Source organism: Ochotona princeps, chromosome 15 (genome assembly GCF_030435755.1).
Source record: "Ochotona princeps isolate mOchPri1 chromosome 15, mOchPri1.hap1, whole genome shotgun sequence".
Classification (NCBI taxonomy): domain Eukaryota; kingdom Metazoa; phylum Chordata; class Mammalia; order Lagomorpha; family Ochotonidae; genus Ochotona; species Ochotona princeps.
In genome coordinates, this window is record NC_080846.1 from 55009028 (window position 1) to 55031652 (window position 22625).

Sequence of the window (22625 nt, forward strand, 5' to 3'; positions counted from 1 at the left end):
GATCTGAAGCCTGGAGCCAGGAACGTCCTCTGGGTCTCCGATATGGGTACAGGCTCCCAAGGCTTTGGGCCGCCCTTCACTGCTTTCCCAGGCCACAAGCAGGGAGCTGCATGGGAACTGGAATAGCTGGGATACAAACTGGCACCATATATGATCAGGCACATGCAAGGTGAGGATTTAACCACTAGGCTACCGCACCAGGCCTGAGACATAATCTCATTCTAAGAAGTAAGGTTTTCAGTAGTTAGTAGTTGGTTTTATTTTTATTTGAGCCATCGCACTGGGCCTTAAAACTTAAAAAAAAAATCATTAAAAAAAAAATTTCCCATAGTTTTTATTGGAAAGTCAGATATACAGAGAGGAAGATCTGTCTGCTGAATCACTCCCCATGTGGCCACAACGGCCAGAGCTGAGCCCATCAGAAACCAGGATCCTGGAGCTTCTTCCAGGTCTCCCACGTGGGTGCAGGTCCCAAGGCTTTGGGCCGTCCTCGACTGCTTTCCCAGGCCACAAGCAGGGAGCTGGGTGGGAAGTGCGGCTACTGAGACACTAACCCTAACGGGCTCCCAGATGGTACCCCAGCACATGCAGGGCAAGGACTTTAGCCATTAGGCTATTGCGCTTGGCTCTTAAATTTCTGTTTTAGATTTGTTGATTGGAAAGGCAGATGTACAGGGAAAACGAGAGAAAGATCTTCCATGTGCTGGTTCACTCCTCAGGTGGCCTCCGTTGCCGGAGCTGGGCTAATCCGAAGCCAGGCGTTTGGAGTTTTCTCGGTCTCCCGTGTGTGCAGGGTTCCAAGACTCAGGGTTGTCCTCTGCTGCTTTCCTAGGCCGCGAGCAGAGAGCTGCATGGGAAGAAGAGTAGCCAGTTTTTTGTTTTCTTTGTGTTTAGTTTGTAAGGCGGAGAGAGTGACAGCAGATGAGAGATGTACACCAGTGCAGATCTGGCCACAGGATTACCCCCCAAATGCCCACTACGACCAGGGCTGGGCTAGGGCATGGCCAGGAGCCTTGGTCCGTCCGGTCTGTCAGGTGGGTGTGAGGAATCCAAGTGCTACGCAGGAAGCTCTGTCAGCAAACCAAGTTGGATGTAGTCAACTAAAATGGCCCCGTGACTGCTGTCCAGCTCCCATCTCTTCAAAGCACCGCCCTCTGCATTTTTGGCTTCCAATTCCTGCTGCTTTGTAGGGAAATCTGGCAAGTCCCACTTTGCTGAGTGTTGGCGTCAATGTTTGGTTCTAAGAGATGCCTTGGTAGTAAGTTTGCCTTATTTCTGAAGTGTGCTTGTCAGGATGTTGAATCCTAGCAGAGGATGCTCCTTGTCTAATGACTTTTTGCTCACATGGTCTCAGGTTCTTGTCTTCTGGTCCAAGCACCATCAAAATCCAGTTTCGAGAGCGCTCCTTTTAGTTTAAGATCAAAAACAAGCTTCCTGTGCTTTGAAACTATAGTCTTCAGGACATTGTGTATACTACTGTGTCTGTTACGCATTGGACCTTTTAAAAATAAATATTGCATAACTTGGAAAAAAAGAGTGCTTCTTTGGTTCCTATCAGTATATCCTATATTTTTGCAAGATATATTTACTTGAGAGAGTTACAGAGGGGTGGGGGAAAGAGATGTCTTCATTGGCTGCTTTGCCCCCCAGATAGCCACCATGGCCCCAGAGCTTGGCCAGGCTGGAACCAGGAGCTTCTGTTCCCATGGCGGCTAGCAGAGGCCATTAGCTGGGAGCAGGACTAGAAGTGGAGCAGCCAAGACTTGAACGGTGCCAATTCGGGATGCTAGCTTCTGCAGATGGCAGCTTGTTCTTTGGGCTGGCTGGCTTTCCTCTTATCAGGCTCAGTACATTTCCAGCTGGGTTATGCTGGGGTTTAATCCTAACTATTATCTCGTGTCAGTGGGTGAAGTGGAGGAGATTGTGGCAGGGGTTGGTGAAAAGGACCGATGTTTTGTGAGAAGGACCTTTAATGTCATGGGGAAAGTGCTGGATCTTGCAGGAGTGTCTAGGTCTTTTCCTGCAAGCCTGGGCTGGCTTTCCTAGCGGGCTGAGCCCTGGTCCTGCAAGCCTGGGCTGGCTTTCCTAGCGGGCTGAGCCCTGGTCCTGCAAGCCTGGGCTGGCTTTCCTAGCGGGCTGAGCCCTGGTCCTGCAAGCCTGGGCTGGCTTTCCTAGCGGGCTGAGCCCTGGTCCTGCAAGCCTGGGCTGGCTTTCTTAGCGGGCTGAGCCCTGGTCCTGCAAGCCTGGGCTGGCTTTCCTAGCGGGCTGAGCCCTGGTTATTGGAGCTCCTCTGACCTGAGGCCGCATCAGCCGCTGAGGAGTGCTTTGGCTAAAGTCAGTCCCACATCTGCAGGGCCCTCCTCTATCGGCTTCTGTTTGTATTGCCCTTCAGGTGGTGGTTGCTTCTATGATATCACAGTGTTCACTTGGTGACTTTCCAGTTCTCACACTGAATAGCATTTTCTTTTTAAATATATTTTTATTTTGAATTTTGAATTATGTGGTACAATTTCATGTAGACTGGGATTCGCCCCCCCCAATCCCACCCCCCAGCAGATAGTCCTCATTTTACAACCATGGAATCATAGTTCCATTAGCCTCTTATTTCAGTGTACCCCAACGTTAGTACAGACAATGTCAGACAGTCCAACATCCCATTGTCTACACATGTCCAACAGTTTCATTGGGAATCCATCTTTTGTCTGGAAGCAGGGATGCATGTTGCATTATACCCCCACATCTGGAAATGGTGGACCCCAGTACTCCATCATTATACATTTCCATAATTGAGAAGCCATGAAACAAGGTCAATACCTGGTATGCGTTAGAACAACAGCCACAACAACATCAACAACAAATTTCAGCACCATGAAAAAACATGCCCCTGAGTAACCAACACATGGGTGACTAAAAGGAAACACAAAAGTCTCTTGGGAAAAATGCCACCGTGTAATCCATGAACCAGCAATGAATTCGACAAGAGAAAAGAAATTTGGAATAAATAAAACTGAAATAAAACATCAAAACACATGGGATACAGCCAAACTAACAGTGTGGATCGGATTATTGAAGTTACACTTTCCATGCTGGTTTCCTTATATAAGAGAGAATATATGGTATTTGCTCTTTTGTGATTGACTCATTCCACTGAGCATAATGGTCTCTAGTTGGGACCACCTAGTGGTAAATAGTATAATTTCATTCTTCTTAATAGCTGAATAATATTCCATGGAGTAGATGTACCACAGTTTCTTTAACTGCTCTTTGGATGCACGTCTGGATTGTTTCCATGTCTTTGCTATTGTAGATTGTGCTGCTGCAGTATAGGATTACAGGTCCCCTTCCCATATGCAGATTTCATTTCTATTGGGTATGTTCCTTGAGAGCTTGTTTGGAGGTTCTAGCAGGGGAGCACAGCTGCTCGTATACCCTTGACCGAAGACCGGTCCTCCTCTAGCAGGGATGGTCGTCCTCTCCGACTGAGAGCGCAGCTTCGGGAGGGACGCACGTGGAGCGGTGAGGGAGGAGGGGGACACCTGCCTAGCCAGCCAGATCAGTGAATCAACCCTGGCGATCAATGGGGTGACAGATGTAGCAACCAGATCGCCCTCACATCCTCTATTGGGTATATTCCTAGGAGTGGGATCGCTGAGTCATATGGCAGATTTATTAGCAGTTCTCCAAGCACTCTCCATACTGATTTCCACAGTGGTTGTACCAGCCTACACTCCCATCAGCAGTGAAGGAGGGTGCCTTTCTCCCCACATCCACACCAGCAGGTGTTGTTACTTCAGTTCTGAATGTAGGCCAACCTCACTGGAGTTAGGCGGTACCTCAACATGGTTATCATTTGTATCTTCCTGATGACTAGGAAGCTGAGCATCTTCTCATATGTCTGTTAGCTTATTTGAATCTGTTCTCTTGAAAACTGTTAATTTTCTTTGCCCATTTTGTTACTGGGGTTTTTTTGTTTGTTTGTTTTTTGCTGTCCCTGTGTTTCTGAAGCTCTTTATAAATCCTGGATATTTGTCCCCTATCACTTGTGTAATGTGTAAAAATTTTCTCCCATTCTGTTGGTTGTTCTTAACTTTGTTAATTGTTTCCTTTGCTGCACAGAAATTTTTTAATTTGATGTAGTCCCATTTTTCATTTTGGCTTTGATTGCCTTTGCTTTTGGTGTCTTTTCTTTTTTTCAAATTATGTTTTTGACAATCTTTACATAGTTAATTAGGGTAAAAAGGTTCAAGGGCTATAGGAAAGTGGGTAAGACTATTATTTCCATATTGTTTCCTTCATGTTTAAAGGGGGATATTGAGGGAGAAGCCCCACCCAGTTTCCCACCCACCCCAGGTCCCCGATGTAGGGCATGCTCTGAGGTTCTTGCTCAAGTGGTTTTGATAGTTCACCAGTTATGAGTAGCTGCCAATACGCCACTCCAAGCACGATGAGGTTGTTGAAGAATCCACTGATTGACATAATACTTCATAGAGTCTCCATTTGCCCAGTATTTTGCTGCCAACATATAGTTGAGGTGGTTGGTTGACTTGTTCTGTCTTCTGTCTTTTCTTGGTTAGGGTTCTGAGTCCGGCATTTCGATTGGGGAGATCTCAAAAGAGACTTTGTCTGAGGAATTCCCAGACCAGATTCTTGTATGTTCTAGCAAGTACAGAGCCTGACACAGTCCATCACCCCGATCAGCTGGTGGTTGCAATCGCTGGGTTGGTTCTGTTTCCAGCCCCAACTTCCACCGGAACCAATGGGTGTTGCAGTCCAGCCTGGTTCTGCTCAGCACATACTCGGCCCTTACATAAACCAGTGGGAGCTGCAGCCTAGTCGGGGCCACCCACAATAACCCCCACCAGGCCCGCCCCCTACCCTGGTTTGCCAGTATGTGTAGCAGACTAGTCCAGTCTGTCTCACATCCCATTTGGCTCTCGTACATGTCGATGGGTATTGAGGCTTAGTTCCATCTAACCAGTTCAACTATCCAGCCCTCACGGATGTTGTTGAGTGCCTCTCTGTCTAGCCACCCCAGCCCCTGTCCTAGTTTTTGTCCCCTCTGGTGGGAGTGGTAACCCAAGAGGGAGGAGCCCACTATTTCCCTCCCAGGCCTCTCCCACTCCTGGATTATGCACTCTGCAGGTGGTTCTGTGGTTTGACTTGACAGAATTAGCCCCCAGTGCCAGCTTCTGCCAGCTGATGCTGCGGCTAAACCCAAACAACCCTCACATACTCTAATTTTATTTGCACCAGTAGGAATAATCAGCCCAGCCTGGCTTTTCCCTGATCTGGTCCACATGAGGCATACAGGTGTTGTAGCCCTGCCTGGTCTGCCCTATCCCAGCTCATGCTCTCCAGTGGGAGTAGCTGTCCAGCAAGGGAACTCCCCCATATTCCCCTTGCTGGCTCCGCCCCCTCCTTTCCTGGTTCTCACGTGTGCTTTGGCGTCTTTTCTAACAAGTCTATCCCTGTTCCTATGTCTTGCAGTGTGCTTCCTATGTTTTCCTATAATAGTTTGATGGTTTCCGGGTGTAGATTTAGGTCCTTGATCCACTTAGAGCTGATTTTTAAATAATGTGACAGGTGTGGGTCTTGCTTCTTAGTTCTGCACGCTGCTCTCCAGCTGTCCCAACAGCATTTGTTGAATAGACCAGGCTTTTTGCCTGGATTGTTTTTTTTGTTTTGTTTTTTTTTTTACCAACTTGACATAATTAGGGTAAAAAGGTTCAAGCGCTACAGGAAGATGGGCAAGACAATTCGTTCCGTATTGTTTCCTTCATATATCTGAAGTAAAAGGGGATTTTGAGGGAGAAGCCCCACCCAGTCTCCCACCCACCCCAGGTCCCTGATGTCAGGCATGCTCCGAGGGTCTTGCTCAAGTGGTTTTGATAGTTCACCAGTTATGAATTGCTGCCACTCTCACCACTCCAAGCACAATGAGGTCGTTGAAGAATCCACTGATTGACATAGTCCATCATAGAGTCTCCGTTTGCCCAGTTTTTGACTGCCAACATATAGCTGAGGTTGGATTGTTTTTATTTCTCTTGTCTAAGATTAGTTGACTCTACAGGTGTGGGCTCCCTTCTGGTGTTTCTATTCTGTTCCATTGATCTTCTCTGTTTCTGTACCAGTACGAGACTGTTTTAATAACAACTTCTCTATAGTATGTCTTGAGATCTGGAATTGTGATTCCATGTAGCTCCCTGCTTGTGGCCTGGGAAAGCAGTCGAGGACGGCCCAAAGCTTTGGGACCCCGCACCCGCGTGGGAGACCTGTAAGAGGCTCCAGACTCCTGGCTTCAGATTGGCGCAGTGCCGGCCGTTGTGGTCACTTGGAGAGTGAATCAATGGACGGAAGATCTTTCTCTCTCTGTATGTCTGACTTTCTAATAAAAATAAAATAAACCTTTAAAAAAATACCTAACTCTTTCTCCCTGACATGTTTTAAAAGCATATTTATTTTCATGTTTACGCAAAAGGCAGTGAGCAGAGACTGCCTGCATTCGCTGGTTCACAAAGTGTCTGCTACAGCCTGGGCTGGGCCAGGCAGCAACCAGGAGCTCAGAATTCAATGTTTTGTCTGGTGATAGGGTCCTGGAACAGCAACACAAGATACCAAAGCTAGCATAAGCAAGTAGTCTTATTACTTATTTTATTTATTTTTTAAAAGAATTTTAAGCTTAGTGTTATTTATGTGGTTCAGAGGGATGTATGCCCGCGTGGGCCTCTGATAGGGTGGGGAAGACTCAGGTGTGGCGGAAGGGGTTGGGGACACATGTCTTAGTCTTTTTTTCTTTTTTTCTCCTGTGTATTCAAGGGAGGAGTGAGGAACTGCTCTTTGCTGTAAAACTACGTTAGTACCCAGGGTTGGGGGACGGTTCTTTGATGACGCCTTAGAGACTCCAGTGTGGGGAAGAGTGCTCCGAGGGTGCTACCTGAGTGATTTTGCTAGTTTTGAGAAGTTGTTGGTTTTGTTGCTCCAGGGTAAAGACAATCTTTGCCAGTAGGTTGACAGGCTTCACCTTAATGCATCCACAGACCCAGGAACATGCTGCAAAGCTTGGCTAGGAGAATGTCCAACCTGATCTGCTTTCCATCCTCTGACAAGGCACTTGACATTCTGCTGGCCTAGATGAGGTGGCCGTCACACCCCCCATGTACATCTGGGAAAGCTGTCCACTGCATAGCCATCAGCAACCAAGGAGGCCAGTGCCCAGTTCAGGCACTCCAAGGTCAAACTACACATCCTGTGATTTTCCTGTGGCCAGGGTCTGAGTCCAGTGGTCCAATTGGGGATTCCCCCAAGAAACCTTGCCTGGAGTGACCTCAGGTTTGACTCTTGTGTGTGCCAGCCAATGCATGGTCAGGTGTGGTCTGCCACCTGTACCAGCCAACACACACACCAGTGGATGCAGCTTCGTCAGTTCTGCCCCAATCAGTGGGTGCCTCAGCCTGGCCCAGTCAGCCTGCCACAGACGCACCCAGTCCTCATGCCCACCAGTGGGTGCTGAGGTCTAGTCTAGCTGACCCCCAATAATTCCCACCAGGCCTGTCCCCAGCCCTGGTTTTTGCATGTGCCAGCCTCTGCTGCAGCTTAACCCAGCCTAGCCTACATCCCCTCTGGCTGTCGTGCACATCCATGGGTACTGTGGCTTAGCTCAGCTCACCCCACCTCCAGACCAAGCCTCCACCTATGCCAACAGGAGCTGCGTCCTTGTCCAGGCTAGCCTGCCCCCAGCCCTGGAGCTTGCTTTCACCAGTGATAGGTACATCTTAGCAGAGGCGTGCCCATAATTCATCTGCCAGGCATGTTCCCAGTCCCAGATTTTTCACCTGCCAGGGAGTACTGTGGTCTAGCCTGACGTGTACCCAGTCCTGGCACTTGCCACCTGTTGCTGCAGCCTACCTCTGCTGGCTCATATCCATTCTGGCTCTTGTGTGTGCCAACGAGTATAGCCCAGATTGGCCCAGCCCCGATCCTTGCTCTCAGGCTCACCAGTGCAAGCAGCAGTCCAGCAAGGGAATTACCAAAGTTCCCCTACTAGGACCATTCCTAGCCCTAGGTTTTGCATGTGCCAGCAGGTGCTGCAGTCCAGCCTGAGATGGCCTGTCCCAGTCTTGACATTCACCAACAGGTGCTACAGCCTGGCTTAGCCTGCCTAGTCCCAGCTCTTGCTGGCAGATTCCCCAGCCTTCCCCAGCCTGGGATATCCCCACTCTTCATGTGAACTGGAAGATGTTGCAGTCAAAGCTGGCCTGGCTTGCACTCTGTCCTGGCTCTTACTCATTCTGTTGTATGCTGTGGACTGACCCTGCCTGGCCCACCCCCAGACCCAGCTCATATATGTACCAATGGGTATTGCAGCCAGCTTGTTCTAGTTTGCTCCCAGCTCCATCTGTTGTGTTCACCAGTGGGAGATATACCTAGCAGGGGCATTCCCCAAGTTCCCCTAGTAGGTCTGCTCCCGGCCCTGGATCCTGTGTATGCCATTGGGTGCTGCTACCAGTCCTGGCATTCATCGGTGGGTACTACAGCCCAGTCCAACTGGCCCATACCCATTCTGGCTCTCACCAGCAAGTGCTATAGCCTAGCCCACCCAGCATGGCCCATCCTCAGACCTGGCTCTCATGTGACCCATGCCGCAGGCTAGCCTGGTCTGTTGCATACCCATTCTGTCTCTTGTGAGCACCAGCAGGTGCTAGAGCCCAGCCTAGCTTGGCCTGCCCCCAAACCCAGCCCACATGCGTGCTGATGAGTGCTAGAGCCTTGCCCAGCCTGGTTTGCCCATAGCCCCAGCTCTTGCACTCACCAGTGGGAGCTGCGTCCCAGCAGGGAAGTTTCCAGAATTGCCCTGCCGGCCCATTCCCAGCCCCAGGTGTTACATGAACTGGCTGGCAGGTGCTTTGGCCCAACCTGGTATGGCCCTCCTGCAGTCTCAGGGGTTTGTGGGTATGTCAGCACAGCCCTGCTGGGTGTGACCAGTAGGTACTAAGGCCTCCCCAGTCCAACCCCAAACTAACACTGAGGAGTGCTACAGCCTTGCCTTGCCAGGCCTGCCCTCTGTCCTCCCTCCTGTGCTTCCCAGAGGGAGGTGTGGGATAGTAAAGGAGTTCCCCACATTCCCTTACCAGGCCTGCTCCCAGACCTGGATTCCACATGTGCCACGGGGCAGTGGCCCTGCTTGGCATGGTCTACCCTCGGTTCTGGCTTTTGCATGCACCAGTGGGTCTTGCAATCTGATTTCACCCAGCCTTCTCCCAGCCCTAGCCTCCACTGGTGTCAAGTGAGTTCTGTGGTCTACCCTGGCTTGGCCCATCATTGCCCCAGCTCTCCATGTAAACTAGTGCGTGCTGTGGTCCCACAGAGGCGAGTTCACAACTCCCTTAGAGGATTTGCTTGTAGGTCCTGTTCTTTTGCAGTCTGGTGGGTGCTACCACCTGGCCTGATGTGGCTCATCCTGTGCTGTGGCACTGCAGCCTAGCCCAGCCAGACATGCCCTCCAGACCCAGCTATTGCCAGGTACCAGCGGGCCATAAGCAATGCTACTACTTAGACCAGACCATGTTTGCCACATGGGTGGGTGCCTTGGAATGACCCAGACATGCCTCAGATCACTACATCTCAACTCCCTCATCTACCTGCGAATGCAGTAGCCTAGTCTGCAGAAGACCCCAGAAGGCACTCCCTCCTTGTCAAAAAAAAAACTCTTAGCTGCTCCCACTGCAATAAGTCCCCCGACCCCCTTCCCTGCACAATTTGAAACATTCCTGCTCTAGGGCCCCAGGATGGCATGTTCTGGCCTGGAGTGCCCTGCCTTCCCCACTTAAAAAAAGAGAGAGAGAGAATAAAGAATAAGCTACCATGCAGGCATACAGGCATACTTAAAACAATTTAGCATTAACCAGGCCCACAATGCCTGGCAGCTATTGGCTGTTTTTCTCCCAGCAGTGTAAGACTACAAGTGTAAGGTACAAGTGCCCTACTTTTATCTTATATTCATATATGAATTTGAGTGTGTGTATATATATATATATGTACATATTTTTAATTTTAATCTTTTTACTAATGATTACATGATAGATCAGGGTGGGAAGGACCGAAGTTTGGGGAAAATTGGGTGAACTCATTGCTTCCAAAGTTGCGATTTCTCCTTGTTTCTGGGGGAAGGGGAGAGACAAAGGGGGAAACCACTCATGACTTCCCACACGTCCCAGTACCCAGGGATGAGCAACCGCCACCTCGTGTCAACCCAGTGTGTACATATTCTGAGGGTTCTGTCCAAGTGGCTTGGATAGTTCTGAAATGCTGCCGATTTCACCAATCTGAGGCTGATGTCACCCTCTCAGCCTCCACTGACTCCATTCACCGAGATTTTTTGCTGTCATTGTTTGTTGGGGTAGTTGTCCAGTTAGTTCTGTTCTTCTGCTACAGAACAAATGAGCTGTCATGTTTTCCTTTTACCACAGGGCCTGTGTTGTTTGCTCCACCTTTTTCATTAAGTAGGGCCTGTTCTTTCAGGTGGGTCCTAGTACCTGGGTCAGGAGTCCTAAGCATCGCCAGATGCCCCGGATCTGCCAGTGAGTGTTATGTGCTGCCCCAGACTGGTCTGTCCCGAGACCTGACCCACATGTACGCTGGCTGGAACTGTAACCTGGCATGGTCTGGGCTGCTCCTTGCCTTGCTTCTTGCGCTCACCTGCAGGGTCTGGGTCCCAAGGAAGGAGTTTCCTAAGCTCCTCCATTGAGTCTCCTCCCAGTGACAGTTCTCACACAACAGTGGGTCGTTGGCCCAGGTTGACTTTGTCCAGCTCCTGTGCTGACAAGAACAGTGGCCTTGCTCAGCTGGCCACACTCACTGTGGTTCTTGTTGTTGGGTATTCTAGCCCAGTGCTACCTGGTCTGTGCCCAGACACAGCTTTTACATAGTTCAGCAGGAGTCAAGACCTGTTTTTGCCTGTCTTGTCTAGTCTTGCCTAGTCTTGTCTCTACACCCAGCCTGGCTCTCACATGTACCAGTGGAGGCTGGAGTCAAGTTCAATCTGTTGCTCCACTGTCCCAGTGCACACCTACGCCAATGTAGCCATGTACAGCCACTCCTGCTGCCCTCAGTCTGACTATCATTCTCACCAGTGAAAACTCCAGCCCAGCTGGGGCTCCCCCTTAGCTCCCCTGCAAGGCCTGACTCCATCTGCAGTTCTTGGGGGAGCCAGCAGAGATTGCAGTTCCCCAGGGGTGAGCCCACATTGCCCCCACAGATTCTGCTATCAGACCCACTTCTCTCTTGTTCTCCCTTCCAAACCACTTTGGTGTCGGTCCCCGACATACATACACATGTCATGGACTTATCAATGGAAGTCCCTCAACTATAATTCCTAACCTGGGCTTAAAAACCACAGGTCATCTCCCACTGCCACCTGTGTGATCCCATCATCCCCTATCAGTCAAGACCCTCTAATCATGAAGGTCTTGATTTATAAATGATGACAACCCACTGGCGGCCCGTGGATTTAGCTGGGGCACCAAAGGTGCTTGGGCTGCTTGGCTACCTGCGTCAGTGCGGTGAAAACACCTCACCTCCAGGATGGGTGGTCCTGGAGGCCTATTGAGCTTCCCTCTCCCCAGGGTGCTCAGCTGGACATGCCTGCACCAGGCTTGAAATGCCTGTAAGCAGGGAGTCTCGAAGGCCCGCTGCATGCACCCCTCACCCAGGGAAGTGTGCGGCCGGCTCCAGGCACCTTTGTGGATGTCCTTCCTTTCCAAATATGTTGCCTCTCTGTGAATGGAGTCAGCAACAGGGTTGGGCCAGTCCCTCAACGTGCTCTGAGATGACCATTGTGGAGTTCCCTGAGGTCGGAGAAAAGGTGGCATGGATCTATTGAGTGACTTCTAAGAGTCCCTGCTGAGTTGGTCTCCAGATCTGGCTCTTGGGTGTGCCTGCGAGTGCTATAGCCCAGCAGGACACACTTAAGACCCACCCGTGCATGCACTGGTGGGTTTTGAAGCCTGGTCAGTGTGACCCCACAAGAACCTCAACCCAGACCTGACCCCCTTGCATGGAAGCAGGTGCTATGGTCCTGCTTGATTGACCCTAGTGCATCCCCAGACCTGACCTTGGGCTAGTCGGTGCTGTGGCCTGGTTGGGAAATCCTGGACCCCTTCTCGGCTATCCTCCAAGAACTGGCTCTCAAGTTTGCTGGCAAGTGTTGTAGTCTAGGCCAGCCCAGCTCACCTGCAGTGTTAGCTTCCATGTTCCGGCAGGTGCTGTAGCCTGGTTAGGGTAACCCTCACTGCCCAGAACTTCAACTAGGCTTGTACCCAACTACAGCCATTGCCAGTGTCAGCCAGTGCTGCATACCAAACCATCCTGGCTAGCCCCGAGCCCTGGTTGCTGCGTGAACTGACTGGTACTCTAGCCTGGCTCACCATGCCCTTAGAGCTGACTCTTTTTTTTTTCTTTTTTTTTAATTAATATTCTGCATTATGTGACAGTTTCATAGGCTTTGGGAATCCCCCTCCCCCCCTCCCCTCCCCCCTGGTGGATTCCTCCACCTTGATGCAGTATTACAGTTCAAATTCAATCAAGATTCTTTCCTTGCAAACATATATTAAGCATGGAGTCCAGCTACTTATTGTCCAGATAGGTTGAACAGTTTCTTGGGGAGACCATTTCTGGTCCGAAGTCAGAGCTGGTATAATATCATCACAGTCAATTAAGAGTCCCAATATAACATCAACAGCAATTTGCAATATTATGGAATTGACATAGTTTTGAGTAACCAGTATGTTAAAAAAACAACAACAACAACAAAACAAAACAAAAAAACAAAAAACAAAGAACAAAATAACAAAAAACAAGTCCTAACCACAACCTATGATTAGCTCATTGACATCTCAATTTTAGTTTATATACAGGACCGGACCGGCTGCTATATACCTTGAAAAGGCTATAGGGTACCATTCAGCTGTCTCATGTCTATTTCATTTTAGTATTTAGCCATTTGTTGTGTTGGAGTATAATTTTGTTGATCTTGGCAGATTTTGGGATAATCTAGACTGGCTTGTAACTCTAACAAGATATTTGTCGACATTTAATGTGCAGAACATTTTTTTTTTTTGGGAGGGGGGTGTGCAGGAAAGTCCTCAACACCATGGTGAGGAGTGACTAATCTTTGTGTCCCACCCAGCAAGGCATGAGCCAATCCATGCCAGCTCTTTCCTGTCAGATTTCAAGCTCTACTTTCTGTTGTTTGTCTATTTATTTTAGGTTTTTTTTTTTTTTTTTTTTTTTTTTTTTTTTTTTTAGTTTGTATGATTGTTTGCTGTGAGGGGTTTTCGAAGCGATCCCGATAGTCACTGCGAGGGAGGGCGGGGGTCCAGAGGTGTAGCCAGGCTCGGACCAGAGAAAGCTCTTCTCCCTGGTCCCGAAGGACATTAATTGTTCTTCTGTGTCTGCTGACCGCTCAGGGCTTCTGGTTGTCTTTCCGATGACGTTGGTTTCTGCGCGGTAGTGTTTGGACTTCTTCCATCCCCTGCGGAAGCTCCGGTTGGGTGACCTCAGAGTACTCAGCCTCCGAGGGCATCCAATTCCCTGTGGCCTCCTTGGCAGTTGGGGTATAGTCCTTGTTGCTCGTATTAGTAGTTTGTGTTGAAGATCTGGGAGTCTTCGTGGTTGGGATCCAAGTTGGGAGCTTCCTCCTTACCACCTGCTCCACTCTGGAGTGCCCCCCTGCTCCACGCACATGACCTCCTGTTAAGAGGTTGTCAGGATCGCACCCGATTCCCCCCTCATGCATTGGTATAGTAGTTTTATTGTTGTTTAGTGCCGCTTTGAGTCTGTTGTCTATGAATTACCAGATTTGACCTTGATAAGCTATATTGTACTTTTTTCTCTCTCACTCTTTTTATGGTCTTGAAAGATTTCCCTGCACTCCGTCCCCATTACCGATTAACATAGCGTATTGAGGGTAAGAGCTGACTCTTTCTTGTACCAGCAAGTTCTATTGCCTGACTGGGGAGGTTCTTGAGGCTGCCTGCCTGGTTTGTCCCAGATCCAGTTCTCACATGTGCCTGTGGGTGCTGTGGCCTTGCCAAGGAGAACTCAGAGACTCCCTTCCAGGCCTGCCCTCTGAAATGGCTTTCATGTTCACCATTGAATGCTGCAGCTTAGCCTAGCCCCGCCTGCCCCCAGACCCAGCTCTCATGCATGTCATGCCTTGGGCTGACCTGCCCACAGACCTGCTTCGTGCATGCACTGGTGGGTATTGTGGGTTGGTCTGGGCTACCCTCAACCTGGCTTTTACTTCTACAATGGGTGCTGTGACCTAGTTGAGAAGATCCCCGAGGAACCCTACCAAGTCCACCCCATGACCTGACTCTCCCATTTGTCAGTGGGTGTTGCAGCCTAACCGGAGCAGCTTTTGTGCACACCAATTGAGTGTTGTGGCCTGGCCCAGCCCACCCACAGACCAGGCTGTTACTTGTGCCAGCATATGCAGTGGCCTAATATGGAAGACCCCTGAGGACCCCTACCTGGCCTACACTCTGACCTGGCTCTCATGTTCACTGACTGGTGCTGTAGACTAACCTGGCCTTGTCCACCCTTAGCCCCAGTTCCCACATGTGTTGGTGGATACTGCAGCCTATCCCAGCCTGGCCTGCTCCTAGCACCAGCTCTTGATCACTCGAGTAAATGCTCTGTGGTCTAGCAGGAGAGTCTTCAGTGATCTCTCACCAGGTCTGCTCCCAAGCCTGGTTCTTTTGTGTGCTGGTGGGTGTTGCAGCCCACCCTGATGTGGTCTGTTTCCAGGCCCGACGTTCAGGTGGGTGCTATGGTCTCGCTGGAGTGACTCCAAAGAAGCCCTGGCAGATTGTCCTCCAAACATGGCTCAGGCGAGTGCCTGTGGGTGCTGTGACCTCACCCGACCTGGTCTGTTCCAGCCCTGGCTCCATGGGTGCAGGCAGGTGCCCTGGTCTGACCCAGGGAGGCCTTCTAGATTCCCCCTTCTTGTCCATCCTATCTCAGCTCTCAGTTACCTGCGGGTACAGTGGTTTGGTCCATGGAAGCTTCCAGAAATCATTTTATATATGTCAAGCAAACCCTCAGTGGCCCCCATTCTGACCCATCTCCGGTTCCCCAGTCCTTAGCAATGTGCCTATCTCAACCCCACATGCTCATGGTGGCAGTGATGGCAGTGGGTTGGCCTCAGCTGCTGTGTACCCATGGTGGCATGGCAGGCACTCTGACCCTTCCCCCAGATCTTGAAAAAAGAAATGAAAAAAATAAAACAGGTGAATGCTGGTACACTGGTACAGTTAATACAGACTAGGCATTAGCCAGGTACAGAATGCCTGCCAGCAACTGGATGCTTCTCTCCCAACAGTGTGATACTTGCTTACATATAAGGCAAGCTAAGTTATTACCTAGAGTTGGGGTAAGACACCACATTTTCTTCATCCATTCATTTATATATGGGCATCTGAGTTGTTTCCATGTCAGCTATTGCGAATTGTGCTGCTATAAACATGGGGTTGCAGGTCCTTTAGTCCTTTAGTAACAGTTACAAGTTTCACATTCTGCTGTTTAAGTGCATCATGGCATTGTAGGCATAGATAAAGGTGGAAAATCTAGTCCCAGAAGTGGGATGGCTGTCACATGGTAGATCAATTTCAGTTGTCTTAGCATTCTCTAGACTGACTTCCATAGTGGCTGCACTAGCCTACACTCCCACCAACAGTGGAGTAGGGTTAACTTTGTCCCCACAGCCACATCAGCAGGTGTTAGCAGTTTTGAATGTAGGCCAATTTCACTGGTTAGTTGGGACCACAATGTGATTTTTGTTTGTATTTCCCTGATAGCTAGGGAGCATGAGCCTTTTAAAAAATGTGTATTAGCCATTTACATTTTTTCTTTTGAAAAATACCTGCTCATTTCCTTCACCCATTTTCTTCACAGGGTTGTTTGTTTTGCTGTTGAGTTTCTGAAGCCCTTTGTAAATCCTGGCTATTAGTCCCCTATTTGTTGTGTAGTGTGCAAAGATCTTTTTTTTCCATTCTGTTGCTTGCATTTTCATTTGTTGATTGTTTCCTCTGCTGTGCAGAAGCTTCTTAGTTTGATGTAGTCCCATTTGTTTATTTTAGCGTAGACTTCCTGTGCTTTTGGTGACTTCTTTTTCTTTTAAAGATGTATTTTTACTTTTATTTATTTTTAATGATGTTTACATAGTTGAGTGGGAAGGATCGAGGGTTAGGGAAAAGTGGGTGTGATCATTGTTTCCAAATTTTCTCTTCTTCCTGTATCTGGGGAAGGGGGAAGAGAGAGGAGAAGCCACATCCAGCTTTCCAACTGTCCCAGTATCCGGGAATGGGGAACGGCCACCTGATATCAACCCAGGGTCCCCAGTGTGGAGCATGCTCCAAAGGTTCTGCCCAAGTAGTGTTGCTAGTTCTGAAATGCTGTCAATCTCTCCGATCCAAGGATGAGAAAACCCTTCCAATGTCCATGGGCTGACATAGTCAACCTTGGTGTCTCCATTTGCCCGGATATGCGCTGTCATCATTTGGCTGGGGTAGTTGTCCAATTTGTTCTGTCTTTCCTCTGCTATGGTACCAGATGTCCTCTGCAGGTCCCAGTGGGACCAGTCATTTACTGCTCTGTCTTTTCCACTGTGGAGGCCAACTTCTGAAACATACACTCCACGGTTGGTCAGACCACCAAACCTGGACATGAATCCTCAGGTTCCCACAGGCCCCCACCTGTGCTATCTCCCTGACCCCCCTTGCAAGCCCACACACCAAGTCCCCACATGCACGCCACCGGGTGGCCAGTGGGCTTCCCCCAGAGCCACTGGCAACCCAGGCTGCTTGACCTGGGCCCTGCTGTATCCCCCACACCCAGGGCTAATGGACCTGGCACTCACTGTGCGGGTGGGCCCAAGGACTAGGGCCAGGTGACCCCTCACTTACTTGCTAGTATGGTGGCCTTGTCTATGGAAGTCCCCCTGTAGTCATTCCTCACCTGTAATGAGCCCTCAGGTCCCCACTTGCCCCAATCTGTGCTGTACCCCAGACCCCCTGTAAGCCCATCGCCCTAGTCCCCCGAGCATGTTGCCAGGCAGGGCAAGGGCATGGCCCAGTGCCATTGGTGCCCAGGTTGCCTGACTGGGGGTCTGCCTGCCCCTGTCACCCAGTGGGTCCCATCATACCACTGCCTTAAGGCCAGGTCAAAAGATCCAGGACAAGCCCCGCTATGATTTTTAAAATCCTTTATCCGGCATATCGTCAATGCCTTCATCAGTTAATCCTGAGATTGAAATAGTCTTGGTTCTTCGTGGGCTTGATGTTGTAAAACTCTTTCATGGTGCCTGAGCCTCTCCTTTTGGCCAGTACAAATCAGTTAAGCAGATGATGCTTCTCGGAGTTGATCTTTGTGATTGTGTCCACAGGTCTACAGATTGAACTTTACTATCCTGTTCTTTCTCTGCTTCTCCGTTGGCGTCACTTGTGCCACGCCCTCCAGCAAGTCTCAGCCCCAGCTCCCGCACTGCCCGTCTGCCGTGGCCTCCACAGCTGGGCGTCTGGGTCCTCTCTCTGCCTCCTGTGTTCCTGTGCTGTGAGTGCACTGTTGTCTGCGCAGCCTTTCCTTTGCTTGGGGTCCAGTAGTTCCCAGGATGAGGGAGATACCTGGTGTTTCTTTAAACTTGGTCACTGAAGTCAGTAGCACCTGGGTTTCTGTTTTCAGATAAATTATACTAAGGTGCTGCAAAGGAAAAAAAAAAATAAGGTAAACCTTGAGAAGGGCTTCTGTGAAATTTGTATGTAGGCTTTTTAGACGCAGTGAGGGGCAAGTACAGGAAGGTGGAGGTTTGATTTGCGCAACAATTCATGTACATTTGGCTATTTACAAATTAAATAAAGAATTAAATAGAAGAAATTTCGACTTTAGGAATTTTTTTTGACTTTTTAAAGAAGATTTATTTTATTTTTATTGGAAAACGGATATACAGAGGAGGAGAGACACAGAGGAGGATCTTCTGTCTGATGGCTCACACCCCATGTGGCCGCAATGGCCGGAGCTGAGCCAATCCAAAGCCAGGAGCCAGGAGCTTCTTCCAGGTCTCCCACGCGGGTGCAGGGTCCCAAGGCTTTGAGCTGCGCTTGACTGCTTTCCCAGGCCACAAGCAGGGAGCTGGGTGGAAGCAGGGCCACTGGGATTAGAACTGGAGCTGCTGCGATTAGAACCAGTGCCCATAGGGGATCCCAGCACGTGCAAGGCGAGGACTTTAACCACTACGCTATCACGCTGGGCCCTGGACTTTAGGAATTCAAAATATTAAGAATTAAGTCTGGAAAAGGAAAAGACAAAGAGAAAAATGCAGAAAGTGCTTTCCAAAACTTGAGGAAATCTTATGAAAAAGACAGTTTTACATTAGCAATATTTCAGAGGACACAACAGGCATCATGGAGTGGTGGCAGAGAACCCAGCACCATCCACCTTTGCTGGTTTCCTAGAGGCGATTCTTGAGGGGCTAACTATTGTCCCATACGGCTTAGTTTTTGGGTTTGAATTTTGGATGAGGCTCAGGGAACAGGGTCTGAGAGAGGGAAATAGGATTTTTTTCCTTGGGCTTCCAGAGATTTACTGGTAAAAATGGACCTCTTCAGGCCCATTGTGGTGGCTTAGTGGCTAAAGTCCTCGCCTTGAACACACTGGGATTCCATGCGGGCACCAATTCTAATCCCAGTGGCTCTATTTCCCATCTGACTCTCTGCTTGTGGCCTGGCGAAGCAGTCAAGGACGGCCCAAAGCCTTGGGACTCTGCACCCACATGGGAGACCCGGAAGAGGCTCCTGTCTTTGGATTGGCTCAGCTCTGGCCATTGTGGTCACTTGGGGAGTGAACCATCAGGCGGAAGAGTTTCCTCTCCATTTCTCCTCCTCTCGGTGTATCTGATTTTCTAATAAAAATAAACAAATCTTAAAAAGAGACTTATTTAAAAAAATGGACCTCTTCCATTGGTCTCTCCTGGAACAAACATAGATTTGAAAGAATGCATGTATAAAAAAAGAGTGAATGGGCCCGGCAGCGTGGCCTAGCGGCTAAAGTCCTCGCCTTGAGTGCACTGGGATCTCATATGGGCGCTGGTTCTAATTCCGGCAGCTCCACTTCCCATCCAGCTCCCTGCTTGTGGCCTGGGAAAGCAGTCCAGGACGGCCCAAAGCTTTGGGACCCTGCACCCGCATGGGAGACCTGGAAGAGGTTCCTGATTCCCGGCTTCGGATCGGCGCAGCACCGGCCGTTGCGGTCACTTGGGGAGTGAATCATCGGATGGAAGATCTTCCTCTCTGTCTCTCCTCCTCTCTGTATATCTGACTTTGTAATAAAAATAAATAAATCTTTTAAAAAAAAGTGAATGGTCAGCTCTTATTATCCCTATAAAAAAAAAAAAGCTGTCTTTGTGTTTAGGTTGGGCTGAGGCAGCAGGGGGCAGTAGTGATTCAGATGAACTCCAGACTCATCATGGGGGGTGGGGGAGCCAGCTTTGCTTTTCTGTTGCTCCGTGCTTCTGCTGACGGCTCCTGATTGCTCCATGCATCTCCCTGTCACTGGCTCTCCACCACGAAGGCGCTCATGGAAGATTCTGCTCTTCGCTCTTCATGTGCTGCTCTTAACGCTGAAGATTTTCCCCAAAGCACAGTAGTCTTGCTTCCTTGTGGTGCTTGGAAGAGAGCCTCCTTGGAGAGGAAGTGCAGGTTAGAGCCAAGCCAAACAGCTGCACCTATGTGTTGGTTCCAAGGGAATGTTCCAGTCCACAAGGTTCCTCATCCGGGTGTTACATTCAAATCTGATTTCCTTGGAGTGCCTTCGGAGGCCAAGAACTCTGAGGTCACCCACCTCCATTTGGACCTACAATGTGGGATGGAAGAAGTCCAATTCCTGCCTTGCAGGATCCAGGGTCATTGGAACAACAGCCAGGATCCCTGAGCGGTCCGCAGAAACAGAAGAACAGTAAACTTCCTTCGGGACTAGGGAGAGGAGCTTTCTCTGGCTCTTGCCTGCTTCCAACTTTGGGTCCCCACCCTCTTTCATAAGGACCAACAGGAGCGCTCCAGAAACCCCTCAAAACAAACAAACAAATGAACAAACAAACTAGAATAGATAGACAGAGAACAGCTAGGAAAGCTTAGAAACAGACAGGAAACGGTCAGCGGGATGCACTTATGCCTCACTGGGTGGGACACAAAGATTAGTTACTCCTCTCTGGGGTGTTGAAGATTTCTCTGCACACCCCTCCCAAAAACGTTCACCTAAACTGTTGACATATGTCCTGTTAAAGTTATAGAGTTAGACTACCCAAAAAACAACCAGGTTTAGCAAAATCATGCTTCAATGCTATAAAATGCTAAATACTAACATTAAAATAGACAAGAGACAGCTGAATAGCAATCTATAGCCATTTTAAGGTGTATAGAACACGGTTGAATATAAACCAAAATTGAAATGTCTATGAGGAAGTCACAGGTGTGGTTGAGAACCTGCATTTCCCTAGTAACATATTGGTTAATCAATACCATGTCAATTAATGCCATAATGTTGTAAATGGTTGTAAATATTATGTTGGGTTTTTTACTTGGTTGGGATGATACTCTGCCGGCTCTACCTTCAGACCAGAGATGGTCTCACCAAGAAACTATTGAACTTACCAGGACAATAAGATGCTGGACTTTATGCTTGGTAAATACCTCCAATGAAAGAATGTCAACTGAATTTGAACTATGGAAATGCAACAAGGTGGAGCAATCCACTGTTGGGGAGGAGGGTTTGGGGAGGGGCGGGGGGAGTCCCAGTGCATAAAAAAATGTGTCACATAATGCAATGAAATTAATAAAAACAAAAAAACCAAAAAACAAATCTGATTTTCTTGCTTCCGAGACAGGGAAATGCTGATAAGACAAGAATAACCATAAGTAAAGCCAACGTTTATGTAACACTTTGGAGCTTATCATGCAAATATCTGCTTATTTAAAAAGCATTTGGTTTTTAGAATGAACTCCAAGGTGAATGCGTAGCCCTACAGCGGATAACCAAGTCTGTAATGTCTGCGTTAGCAATCCTTTCTCTCTGGCATGTTTAGGACTTGGGGTCTTTCTTTAAAACAGCTGTGTGCTACAGCTTATTCTGTTTGGTTTAATAGTCCAACCTCACAGATTAACACAGACTGGTCAGGTCTCTTTAAGGTAAGAGATCACAAAATGAAGTTAGGTGACAAGTGTAAGAACCCTTACCACCGAAACAGTGCACCACATCCCTTCCATGTGGAGGGAGACGTGAGCAGGGCACAATGGGGCCTAGGCTGGGACTGGGCTTTCACAGGAACGGGCAAGGGTGACTCTTCCCGAAAGGAACTGGACAAGTGCCTCACCTCGGCAGAGACAGGAATGAGTGGGTAGCCTTGGATGAGAAAAAGGTGACTTGGAAGGAAATAATTAGCATATTTTCGTGGAGGGAGCATCAGGGAATAAAGCTGAATAAAACAAAGAGCCTGAGGGAGAGAGGTGAGAGAGGGAGGGAGAGAGAGAGGGAGGGAGAGAGAGAGGGAGGGAGCTATTGAGAATGAATCCGTTTTTTATTATTAATTATGTTTATTTTTGATGATAGTTGATTAGGGTGATTAGGGTCAAGGGCTACAGGAAGGTGGGCGAGATCACCATTTCCACATTGTCTTTTTGTCCTTCCTGAATCTGGGGGGAACGGGAAGAAAAGGGGAGAAGCTTCACCCAGCCTCCCAAACACCTTTGCACGCTGGGATGGAGGACAGGTGCCCGACGTGGAGCCTGCTCCGAGGGTCCTGCGTAAGTGCTTTTGATAGTTCATCAGTCCTGAATTGCTGCCAATCTCGCCACTCCAAGCACGATGAAATCTCTTCTGAATCCACTGGTTGACACAGTCCACCATTTGCCCAGATTGCCACTGCTATCAGTTTTTTTCCTGATAGAAAGCAAAGCCAGCATTAATTGGCTTAGGATATATGGTAATAGTAATAAAAACACTGAACTTGTGCTTAAATGGGTAATCTCTTTTCCGAGATGTTGTATGTGAATTCCAAGCAAAAATGAATCGGTATACTGTTTTTAAGGCATTAAATCATGTGTTTGTGTAAGTAAGTATCGCAACTTAATTCAACACGCTTACTGTTTTCAACATGTTTTATATTCTAGATAGAGCAGAGACCACAGAAGTCGGTTAGTAGAGCACACATTTGATTCTGTTTGAAGTTACCCATGCTTAGTGATGTAGCCTTATTATCCACGTCAGGATCCGACACCTTCTTATGCGGAGGTGGCTCTCCTGAGTGCTGGTGGTCCTGCCCTGGGAAAGGCCACTTTCACAGGGCCAGCTTTGGTGTCTGTCACCCCAGGGGCTGTGCGCATTGGAAAGAAGGGACAGGATTTAAGGACAAGGATGCGGTCAAGTATACAAAGAGGCCATTGACAGCAGCTGACCCCCAGAGAGGTCAAGTTTGCCACAGCCAGTAAGGGGCAGAGCCACGCGGTGGAGCTGACGTGTCCTCTAGGTTTGCCTTTGGATAATCGAGAAAACAGGCAAATGCAATATATCTAAAGAAAGAG